This window comes from Limanda limanda, chromosome 3 (genome assembly GCF_963576545.1).
Source record: "Limanda limanda chromosome 3, fLimLim1.1, whole genome shotgun sequence".
NCBI lineage: Eukaryota > Metazoa > Chordata > Actinopteri > Pleuronectiformes > Pleuronectidae > Limanda > Limanda limanda.
Window position 1 is genome coordinate 19048838 of NC_083638.1, and position 12865 is coordinate 19061702.

The following is a 12865-nucleotide window of genomic DNA, read 5'->3' on the forward strand; positions in this document are numbered from 1 at the left end:
CTGGGACTTCAAACCTGGTTGTAAATCTTTCCTTCAGTTAATTAAAGAGTCATATTTAAAGTCAGCAGGTGTCTCCAAGGTTGATAAGTCACTGTGGACTCATTTTATTGCTGTGGAGATGAAGGGAACGTACAAGAGACCGGAGTTTTAATCAGGCAGCCAGATGTTTTTGTTAGAGTCACCAGGGACTTCTGTTCTTCTCATCGTCATCACATACTGTATCTTCTCCTTTCCCTTCTCTCATCCCTCTTGGTTCCTGCTTAGTTTTTTCTCTCCATTTCCTCTTCCCCCTTTTCTTCTTTCTCAACTATAACCATCTCTTGCTTTGTTTGTCTCTGCCCTTTCCTACCTCGGCTTTGCTGTGTGTCTAAACTTGTATACAAGTTTAGGTTTTTCACAAATTCCATCTCTTTACTTTTTATTTTCCAAAGTCTTTGTTGTCTCCCTGACTTTAATATTCCCTCCCTTCTTTCTCAAAAAGACGTCGTGTTTGACTTTGTGTTGTCTCAGGAGAACAGTTGTGCTCTCTATTAGCTCAAAGCAAGACACACACACACACACACACACACACACACACACACACACACTCATTGACATAGTACACTGCTCAAAAATATGAAGGGGACACTTTCATCGAACTTTAGATCTTGATGAATGAATTATTTAAGTTGAAAGTCTTTACTGATATAATTTAAATTACCATAAAACTAAGTATTCACCCTCTGTAAGTCCATTGAAAAATAGTGTATGCTTAAAATGGTCCTCACAAAGATATTTGTACAGGAACATACACGCACACACACACACACACACACACACACACACACACACACACACACACACACACACACACACACAGACACACACACACACACACACACACACACACACACACACACACACACACACACACACACACACACACACACACACACACACACACACCTGGTGTGTATTGGATTACACTGGGAAGCAGCTGGGGTATAGTCCAGCACCGCAAAGTAGTTCCACGTTGTGTTCTCGCATGAACATGAAACTATTTCCGTCAAATTGATTAAATACAGTTTCTTACCTTGACACCTGTGCTCATTAAAATGTGCTGCTTCTCTTGACCTGTAGGGACCCAACTGGAGTCAATTAAGAGTCTCCTACTCTGACCCTAGCTCAGTAAGATATACTGAAACCAGCTCCTTCCCTTGGGGACTCAAACACGAGAAGAAAAGGCAGTGAGCTCTAATAGTGCTTCTGTCATTTGAGTAGGAGTTGTGAACAAGTCCCACAGCACAGCTTGCAGTTGAATGCAGAGCATAATATAATTGGGTGTCGATGATACCGTGGTTTAAGTGCAAACTGTTGGAAACTGCTTACCCTTTTCACTTCCACATTTCTAAATTATTTTCTGGAGTTTCTGGAGGGCATGGGTGCTACCCTGTCCTCATAGACTCTAAAGGCTCTTATATACTTCTACGTATCCGTTTCTCGGAGAGGTCTCAGCGGGGGACAAAGAGTCTTTTTGATTTTTACTTCTCCGACGACTATCCGTCTAAAAACAATTCCCCGCCAAACCCATAGGTGGCGCAACGGAAGACGAGCTCAGAAAAGCCTACCCCATTTGGGAAGAAGAAGTCCACGTGTGTCTGTTTATATCTATCGGCTCGTCCCCACACACTGAACCATGGCAACTAACAGAACTGAATAAAGTGACACCCAGCGGGTCAAGATGCTGATGTAATCGTTTCTTAGCGCAGCGGTTCCCCGGTCTTGTTTCCGAACTGTGTTGCTGATTCCACAGCTTGAATCTGCTTGAGGCTACATGTAGCTACAAGCTACACGGAGCAAGCTCCCCCCCAGCTTCCACACACAGTCAGCAGGGACTCCCGACACTAACTACTACTATCCAGTGTTTGCTTCTAACCTGACGGTATTATAGAAACAGTGTCATGATAGAAGTGGAATTAAAGTCGTGACGGCGGGTTCTTGCACTGTTACCACCGCAGTTAGCATGGTGGCTAGCCTAGCCCGCTAGCCTAGCCTGCTAGCGCCGTTTTGAAAGCTCGTTATAACCGTATGTGACCGTGCACACATGCCCTCAGTGCTCGAACGAGCCACCGTCAGCCGGACAACTCCGCTGGCTTAACACACACGTCACATTAATCGTAGAATCATAGTTGTGTTCATATCTGTGGTTGTGTTGGTGTTTGTGGCTACAAGTAAACCGGAAGTTTGAGGTCCGGAAATACGGAAATGACGTCATACGGAAATGATGTAGTTCGCGGACCAATCACAGCCAAGAGCGGTCCGTCGGGTCTCCAACATGAAGACGGATAGTTAGAAAAATCAGACGTGTACGAAAAGCTGTCCGAAGCACTCGGAGAGGGCGTTTCACGACGGATAGGGTGGTCTTATCTGTCCGTAATAGAAAAAACAGAGAGGCATAAATTGGCCTTAAGGGATTTCCTTTCCTTGCCTTCACAACCACGATTGGGCAATAAAATGCAATGTCAAGATTGTGTAACACATCCTGTTTTTAAAGGGACCGGATTTTAGAGGTATAAAGTTCAGCAGATTAATATGCATCTATTTTGTCAAGTGATTAATAATTTTGTCCCCATTCTTGTCACTAAGTTTTTATTATTCAGGCTAAACAATTCCCACTTCTTACGTTTTCTGCCTTTCTCTGTTTTATATTATCTTAGCCTTTCTCTGTCAAAACAAGGCATTGTAAAGGGTTGGGAGGTGTAAGGGTCTTTAGTTTTGTATTCCAAATTGAGATAAAACATATTTGATTGATAAAAAACATTGATGTAAAAATGTTTTCAAAAGTTTTGAATATACTATATATTCTAAATAAACTTTAATTCAAATATCCAAGTATCCTCAAAACAAAACATTGGGATTGAGAAATATTAAAAATATGTATAAATATAAAAAATTTACATAACATAAAACTTTATGCTCCCCCTCCTTTAAAACCACTGACTGGGGCAGTTCGCCATTGTCTAATGTGTGTGTTCAACATTTTGTAATAATGTGGAAAAGTAACCTTGTGTTTTGTGTTGTGTCTTCGGAGCAGTGTTCAGCACTCTCTGCTCCTCTGTGGCCAATTTAGCAAAGAGTGTTTTTATTTATTTATTTGATGAAAAATTAAGCAAATAGGCTTTATGTCTATAAAAAAACTAAACAGACGGTGGGTCCGATGCCCATGGGCAAGTTATATAATCGCTGTAAAACTGCTAACACTGACTATAGCAGCAACCATATTTAATTTATCAAACGAGAAGGAGAGAAAAACTCCAGGAGCTTGACTTTTCTAGTAAACAATGTTTGAGTGTAAATTTCAGATAACATTTTTTAAATCACTGGATAATTTCTTATTGATCTTCTCTTATAATCTCATCTATTATCTCGATCCCTCATATAGCTTACTCCGATGCGATGTTTCCTTATTTTCTTTCCATATTCACGATATTTACCTCTGGAGCAGTTTATTAATTTAGTAGTCTCTGATGCGGAGAGAGGATTGAACTCAGTGGGAGATTATTTGGCCACAAATGTAGGCCTCTAGTGCTTCCCATAACATACTTTTAAAAACATTTAAGAAGCTATTTGGGATCATATGAATTCAATGTGTGTGTAATTCGATTGGAAACTTTTGTCCATTTCCCAGGTTCTGGATCTACACTGTATTCGGGAATTTTTTTTTGCAGTTTTAGTGGGATATATATTTCACTGCTGAAATTAATTTAAAGTCCATGAAAAATAATTGTGTGGCTGAGAGACAGAAGACTATTTCTGCTAAGTTGGATTTATGTATCTCCAACGGTCTATTACATGAGCTGCATTTTTAAAGTTCCATGTTAGTTTGGCTGATTGAGACGGAGAGTTCTATATGTTAGAAGTAATTCTGGATCCATCGCAACGTTAGCATCCCCGCATAGAATTAGGTGTGAATGGAAGCTAGCAGCAGTAAACCTGTTGAGCACAATATAACCATAAAGGTGCCAATGTGTCAGTGTGCTGCTGTAGGCAAAATAACGCTATACTATCATTCTGGTGATTCTTGTCCTTGTTCGATTTTTGAAGTTGAATAAAGAAAATTCAACAATTTACGATGAATTCATGATAATTAAGTTGTTGCAGCTTTACAAAGTGTATGTATATTGTATGATAAAGGGGGATCAAATAACTTTACAAACATTAAGTAGTATTGAAAGCCTCCCTGCTGCTGATTTGTAAGGGGCAAGGCTAGCTGTTTTGGGTTGATTTGCATAAACTAAGGTGATGAGCATGACAAAAGGTTGGCTTCACTACAGCAGAGATGTTAGTTGCTAACGACGAACCTTCTTTTTCCATTCATTACTCATCCTCTCACCCAGTACATTAACTGACTATTGAACTGACTGCATTACCTCCCCCTTTACACACCTGTATCAGTGATTATGGGTGTAGTTGTTAGGGGGGGATGTAGTCACGAAGCTCATGGGGATTCAAAGGCAGTGAAACATGGAACTATAAATAGATGCTGTGTGATTTTTTTTCTTTTTCCTGAGCTGCTGTTGAGCTGTTGTCAGGAGGTGAATACTGCACAATCACAAGAACTGCGTTCCTCTGCCTGTTTTCTAAAACTTTACTACAGGTATAGAGTGGTGTTCTTTATTTGTTCCCTTCAATAAGAGTTAGGGCATTTCTACCATGTGCTTTAAAATTATAATATAGACACATTTTAGGCTTGATAGATATTAAGTTAAATAGTGGATTTAACTTTCAAATCTGAAATAAATTCAATTTAAAAGTCTGCAAAAATATCTGAATGCTTAACAGTTTCAGAGTTTACTGATTCAGACCGTCTGTTATTCTTGTCAAATGCACAAAAAATACAGAATTGCGGAATAATAATCTTCAGCTACCCAGATGTTGGGTCATGTGTTGATTGTGCTTTCTGTTGTTGCCCAGAATCCGTCTCAAACCCCAAATGAAACAAAAAGCTGTTGGAATATTTTAACTTCTGGCCCTTTGTGGTCGGAACTCAAAAAGCAAACATGTTCAAGCTGTTGGAGACACAGACGCACTTGTTTTCACTGAGAATGAAAAGAGTAGAAAACAGAGGTCTCCGGCGGAAATGCTGCCTTTTGGAAGTTTGGGGGAAATTAATTTGGAAAAGAAAACATTGCTGGACCCTTTGACTGATTATGCCAAAACCAAGCATAATACAAGCTGTAATTAAACACCAACAGTATCACTTTCATCAGAATGAGCAGCCTCCCTGTTGTAACCTCATATCTCTCAGTTTACTGAGCATGTACTGTTGATTCCAAGACATTTACTAGACATGCTTGTTTTCACTCAGTGCTTAGCAATACAATACTATTTAGGTTAGTGGTTCTCAACCTTGGGTTTCTGACCGACAAGGTGGTTGTGAGATAATTTCCAGAGGTCTCATGGAACACAAAAAGAAGCTCAAATTAAAAATGAAATAACTCATTGTAGAACGGGAAATGTTTTTTATATTGCGTCCCCTGTACCAGGCATCCACTTTCCTTTAGAATAGATTTAATTATTATTATTATTATAATTAAGTGTATGAATGAGAAATGTAAGTGTTTGTGTACGTGACTGTCTAATTGGACTTTAATGTTGTACCACATGTTTAACTGAACAGCTAGAGACAGGTATGATTACCAACACCAACCTTATCATTATTTGTTGTACCTTTAGTATTTTTCCAGTTTTTCTTGTGTAATTATACGTTTTTAAAATGACTGATGTATAGGCCTGTCACTTTGTATAGTGAACATTTGAATCCCATCAGGTAATGTAAGTCCTGCTTATCATGGGGTGCAAGAATGTTCAATAACACATTTCATAAAGGAACACCTCTTATTAAAAACATGCAAACATCATTATCAAAGCAACCAATCTATTTCCCCCCCAGCAGTCATAAATAGAAATACACTTTAGATCTGGATGTACTCTCAGTTCTTGCATAACAAGGTCAAAAACAAGGCAAACAAATATATCTGCGGCGGGAGGGAACAGTGTCTTTCTCCTGTTTTCAAATAATATCAGTGCAGACAATGGTTTGCAATATATTTGTCTACGTCACTCTCTGTTGCTATAGGTGAACATTTCCTGGTAACCTTGGTGTGAATGAGTACACCTTGTTTTCCCTCCTTTGTCCACTCACAATAGAATACACAACCCTGGGTGACTTCATTAGTATTCAGTACATATACTGCGTATGGTTTGCTCAGAAATAGACTTTGTGATTAAAACTTCACTACCTCTACAATAATGCAGATCTAAACTTAGATCTCCAACCTGTGCTTCTTCCAGCTGATATTATAGTGCAACTATTTCCTGTTGCGCCTCATGTCCCGGCCGCATTACTGTGTTGTTACTGCACAATTTCAGCAAATACCATCGCAAGGGCATTATACACTTCACAGTGCTTGAGAGGTATTCTAAAGACTAGTATATAGATCTAGGGCCGGGCCCGAAGCTATAGTATGAACCTCAGCTGCCTCTGAGCACCTGCATCATCTGTGTGCGCTGCGCTGCTCCTGGTTCAGGTAAACCTCTCAGATCACCTTTTGTTTGACCCCTAGAAGATAAATTTGCTCAAATGTTGCTCAGTGGATCTTTGTGCTCATGTGTCAAAATGTCTCAATAACAATGTGAAGGCTGCCACACTTGGATTTACTCATGCAGCGATGCCTTTAGACAAATACACAACACTGACTCCAGAGAGAAAAAAATATATTTTATTTTATTTTTACTCAGTCTGTTCTGTTCCAACCATTAGAATTTGAACTTTTCCCACCTCCCAGTCTGCCGTTCTTTTCACTCCTCTCCTGCAGTTCATCTTTGACCAATAGATGGCAGGCTTGCTACACAGAGCTGTAGAAAAGAGCTGTCCATGGTGCTGAATGTGTGATCCCCTCGGAGTCTGGGTGGTTTACAGACCGAATGACTAATGGTTTTACAATCAGTCAATCAATCAATCTATCACTCAATTTATGTATGTATGTGTATATATGTATGTATGTCTATCCATATGTCTGTATTTATATCTATATATCTATCTATGTGTGTCTATACATATATGTCCATCACTCTATCTATTTTTCTGTCCATATGTCTACATGTCTATTGTCGATACATATGTCTATCTATCTATCTATCTGATTATTTAGTGATCTATATGTCTATCATCTAAATGATGATATATCTATATGTCTATCTATCTGCAAGTCTATCTATATGTCTATCTATCTGTCTATCTATATGTGTATCTATCTATATGTCTATCTATGTTTATATTTATCTGTCTAAATATCTTTATATCTATGTCTGCATGTCCATCTATCTATATGTCTATACTTCTATTTTTATTTATGTCTATACTTCTATCTATCTATATGTCTATCCATCTATAAGTTAAATTGTCCATTTATTTATATGTGTGTCTCCATGTTTACCTGTCTATCTCTTTGTCTGTATATACTTTATAGCTATGTATCAGTCTCTGTTTGCCCCCCCCTCCTGTCGTCTTGTCTTTCTGTCTGTTGACGAGCAGCAGCAGCAGCAGAAGTGAAAACGACCCTCTTGTCGAGGTTGAAAGCGATCGTCTTTTAGGAGCGTATGCTGAATAAAGACTCCCACCAGTAGATGTAAAAAATCTATTTTTTATTAATATATATAAAATGACTAACCTAGTCCAATGCACGGAGAGCTACCAGCTTGATGGATGACTCACAGTAATGCTGTGAAATGGCTCAACCCACACGCACACAGCCACTCACCGAAACACACACACTCATACTAACACATGCAGCATGACACCCAGGCTCACGCACACTGTAACCCATGTCTCTCTCTCTCTCTCTCACACACACACACACACACACACACACACACACACACACACACACACACACACACACACACACACACACACACACACACATACACACACACACGCACACACACAGACACTGGCTGTGTTATCAATGATGTGTTGCTTAACTCTCTGAAGGAAGAAGGAGGTTGCCAAGTGCATCAAAATGAGTGTGAATTAGCATAGTAAGAGATTAGCAACGAATCTATTATGAAAACTGTTTAAAGCAGAAACAAGCCTATAAATCCTGTAACATGTGATTGTAGGATCCTAAGGTGCTGGTTAGGGGTCTGAAGCAAAATGAGAATTAGTTCAAAATCGTTGTGTTTTAATGTCGAAGCAACTAGCAGAATGTCTGTTTCCCATTTCTACTTGCAACAAATACAGACCTGTCTCTTTAGTATCTATAAGAGTATCTATATCGTGTTCTATAGTAGAATCGTTTATGAATCACCATTCATGATTTTGACTCTAGCAATGCTCAAAAAATCTAAACTTGGAAAAACATCTTTCAGAAATCTAGGTGATATCACAAACGCTAAATGTCAATCTCCACACTCCGTGCTCCGGCCGCCCTCTCGCTGGCTTTTCTTTTCATGCTATGAAAGTATTAGGTGACACCTGCTGTGAAATACTGTAATGGATCACATTTAGAGTGACATATGTAATTTGCATTTGCCTCTAAATGTTGCTGCTGCTGCTGCTGGGCGTCTCGGTGGCTCAGCGGGCTAAGTCTCCACGTCGTGTTTGCGCCGTTGTAATCTTGTTAGCGCGATCCTCTGCACATTCCACCAGGGACCGGGATCAATAAGTCGCTCGTGGCTCCATTTGGGGTGCAGGGAGAACACACTCACACACTCACACACTCACACACACCAATACTTTAGAGTACTTTATTTTGGGCACACAATTGTAAACACAAACAATTATCACACTCACACTCTACTTCTTGCCAATCAATCTCAGTGCCACGGAACAACCACCACTGGGATTTGTTAATCTCTGCGATACTGTTTGGGGTCCGGTTTATTTCAAGGTGGGGACTAAACTAAATGCACACTCACCCCTGGGGGTCTCTCGTGGGGACAAACCTGACGTCCCCCCGGGTCCAGCCTGCTCCATGAGGACTTGATTTAAGGGATCAAGTTACAATTAAGGTAAAGTTTAAGACTAGGCTTTTAGTTGTCACATATAGGGCAGTGGTTCCCAAAATAGGTGTTGGAACCCCCCAGGGGGTCGGAAGACACAGAAGGACACAATTTAAAAACAATTCCAAGTGTCACATTTGAGCTATAATTGTTCAAAAAGCTAATAAAATACAAATTAACCTTAAAATGATGCAAGCAAGTAATCATCAGCCTTCTGATTTCCTTTGTCTCCATGTGACCTACACTTGCACGTATAGTGCTTTTATTTTGTTAACCATCTCAGATAAATATCCTTGGAGGTGATGGGTCTCACATCTCTGGCTCAGTTACGCCCCCTGGGGGACGAGAGCTGAAAGGTTTGGGGGTCCCGGTTGAGAATGCTGCTGAGAGTGCATTTAATGAATGGGTGGTCTCCACAGGAGGAGTGAGACAGACTGTCCTTTTGCCCTCTGGTTCTTTTTTCTCTCTTTTTTTCTATACCTCACTTTCTTCTTTCCACTTCTTCTTTTCTTTATTTGTGGCTCATTCCCTCTTTCTGTTCTGTCCCTCCTCTCTTTCTGCTCTTCTTCTCCCAACCACACACTTCCTCCTTAAGCCTTTACCTCCCTTAATTTCCTCGTCTCTCCACTTCTTTTTCTCTCACTTTGCCTCTACTCCCCCCCTCTCCACTTTATGACTGCATCTCTTCTTCTCCCTCCCCCCCTCTTTCTTCACTCACACTATCTCTCTCTTTCTCCTGTAATTGATTTTTGCCCTCTTGTGTATTTTTTCCATTTTCTGTCTCTATCGCTCCCTCCTCTGAAACAGCTTCCCTTCTTCTGTCTCCCTCTTTTCCATCCCCACTCCTCCTTCCCTCTGTCGTTGTCTTTCCCGAATCACCCTTTCCTCCTTTATTATTCAGCTCTCACCCCTCTTTCCTTCTTCCCTCCTAAATCCTTATATTTTCTCATAACCATTTTTCCCTTGCCACCTGCCCTAACTGAATCCCTCCTGTTATCCCTTTTTTATCCTTTTGTTTCTCTCTTTCACTTGAAATGTTTCTCTTTTTCCTCCCTTCCTCCCTCCATTACCACCTATTAAATAAAATCTTTTTCATGACATTTCTCTTTATAGAATTTTTCTTCCTCTTCTACCTCTTTTGTTTTCCTTAAACCTCACACGTTCCTCTCTTACCCCTTTCCTACTTGCCCTCCTACTTTCTTCTCAGCTCTCATCTCTCTTTACCTCCTCTGTCATTGAGCCTTTCCACACTCCATCCGTCCTTTGTCCTACTCTCTCTCCTGATAATATCCCTCCCTTGATCCTTCCCTGACTGAATCCCTCCTGCTATCCCTCTTTTATCAATTCGCTCCTTTCTTTCTCCTTAAATTCTTCTCTCTGCGTCCATCCCTACCTATTTCTTGAAATCACTCCTCCCCCCTCTTTTCATCACTCTCCATCTCCCTCTCTTACTGCTTATACGGAAACCTTTCCCTCTATTCTTGAACTCGCTCCTTTTCTTCCTCTGTCCTCCCTCTGTCTTTCCCTAAATCTCATTCTTTCCTCTCTCCGCTTGCCTCTCTTGCCCCCTCTCTTTTCTCCCTCCTTTCCCCTCTTCGCCCTTCCTCCCTTTCCCCTCACTTTCTTCCAAGTCTTCTATTTCCCTTCTTTCTCTCCCCATCCCTCCTCCACCGTCTCTCACTTTTCCTCCCAGCCTCTTACTTCGACTAACTCACCTCTCCTCGCCTCTCTCTCTCCCTCCCTGCCTCTCTCTCTCCCTCCCGTGCTTTCTACCCGTCTCTCCCTCTCTCTCAGTCGTCGCTCGCTCGCCGTGCTGTGCGGACCTACCTACCACCTCTCTACTCTCCTCCACTGAATCTCTTCATCTCTCTCTCTCTTTCCTGCGCTCCACCGGTCTCTGCTATGACAGCTCACACCAGCGGCGTGCAGCCCGATCTCAGACCGTCAACCCGCCACCGGTTATCCCGTCCACACGTTGACATGGACATGTGTGTGTGGGACATTCGTGATTGATCCTCGGGTGTGATCTTTTTTTTTATTTTGTTTTTTTATACATATAAAAAGAAGAGTCAGGAGGAGGGGGGCGGCCGTCCTCTTGTACCCCCCCTCCGCTTGCTTCAGCCACGCAGAGCAGCGAGGTGGGGATCAGGCTTCAACACTGAAGCGAGCTTGGATTTTATTTAACAGCAACATGACGGATTGGGGAGCGACCGAGCTGCTGCTGCTGCCGATGAGGGGGAGGCTGGGACGCGACCTCCCGCTTCTCCTCCTCCTGCTGGGGCTCCTCATCGGGGATCTCTCCTCGTCCAAGGGTGAGTTTGGGAGGCTTTTCGATTTGTATGGCTCGTGTGCGTGTACGTGCCCGCGCGCACGCAATCATGCACGGACGGGATCAGACTGTTAGCAGGTCGGAGTCAGGGGAGGTGGATCATTCCTGCAGTCGTTCCTGCGGACTGTGTGTGTGTGTGTGCGTGCGTGTAGGTGTGTGTAGGTGTGTGTGTGTGTGCGTGTGTGTGCGTGTGTGTGTGTGCGCGGCTTTCTCTGCGTGCGTGCTCGAGATACTGAGTGCAAACGAGAGAATAAGAGCGCGCCTATACGCACACACACACAGGAGATTGGTGTGTGTGCTTGCGTGTGCGTGCGTGCGCGTGGAAGACAGTGTGCAGAGTGCAGTGCTCAACTTGGACGCAACATCACATCTGGGAAACAGTGCAGGCATTCTCATCCCAATAAATAAACCGGATTCCATGTGGTTCCATCCCAAGTGTGCACAGCAAATCCGGTTTGGTGTGGAAGACGACGCTCGGCGTGTTTAACTCCATCACCTGTGTCACGGGAAACAAAGTATAAGCCGAGACTGGACAGAGTCTCACAGACGGGAAGGGGGTGAAATTGTCATCTGCAGGGCACGTAGAGAGGAAACACCGGGCTGGCAGTGAAACGGGATTCTGTGGAGTCACTCTCACCGTGGAGCGGTTGTCTCAGAGCCTGTGGAGAGCATGACGAGGATGGATGCTGTGAGTCAGGAGCCCAGCAGGTCTGGGATGATGGGGAGTCTGCGGCCATGGAGGGTTGCCCACGTTGTGCAAGGACGGGGAAGAAAGTGTTAACATTCCGCTCGTTCGGTGGGAGCGTTACTGTTTATCAATAGCTTCTCTGTGTGCACTTCTCCTCCCTCTTTGTCTCAATGCCTGTCCCTCTGTGTTTCTCACTTAATCTACTCCCTCACACACACACACAGACACAGACAGACACACACACAAACACACGCGCGCGCGCGCACAAACCAGTCAGGTATCTCCCGCTGCGATTAAGAGGACAATAGTTTCCAACAGTGTTAAGATTCCTGATAATTGTTTGTGTGTGTAGGTAACAGTTATTTGTTTTACTCCTCGTCAGTCGCTGTGCTTCTACACTATTTTACCTCTGCAGAGGAAGTTTCCTAACGTGTGTTAAGATTGTGTGTGTGAGTGTGTGTGTGTGTGTGTGGCTGTTATCTTTATTCCCTGCCATGCACGCAGACTGTAAAACTGGAAAGAAAAGGATTTGTGTGATTGTGGGAGAATTGTGCATGTTGATGAATATGATGATGGTGCGTTTAAGCTGTTTATGATTGAAGCAACTGCTTCTTATCACCTGGGATTTATCTTTCACATCAGTGTGTGTTTGTTTCCCCTCATTGTATATCAGCTTTATAATCTGCATTTTTCGCCTTTGGATTTTCCCCCACCGTAAACAGATTTTAAAGTGGCTGCTTTTGTTATTCTTCTCAGTTCAAACAAAAATAGTAGAGTGTGAAGAGTAATTTACCTGCCCAACC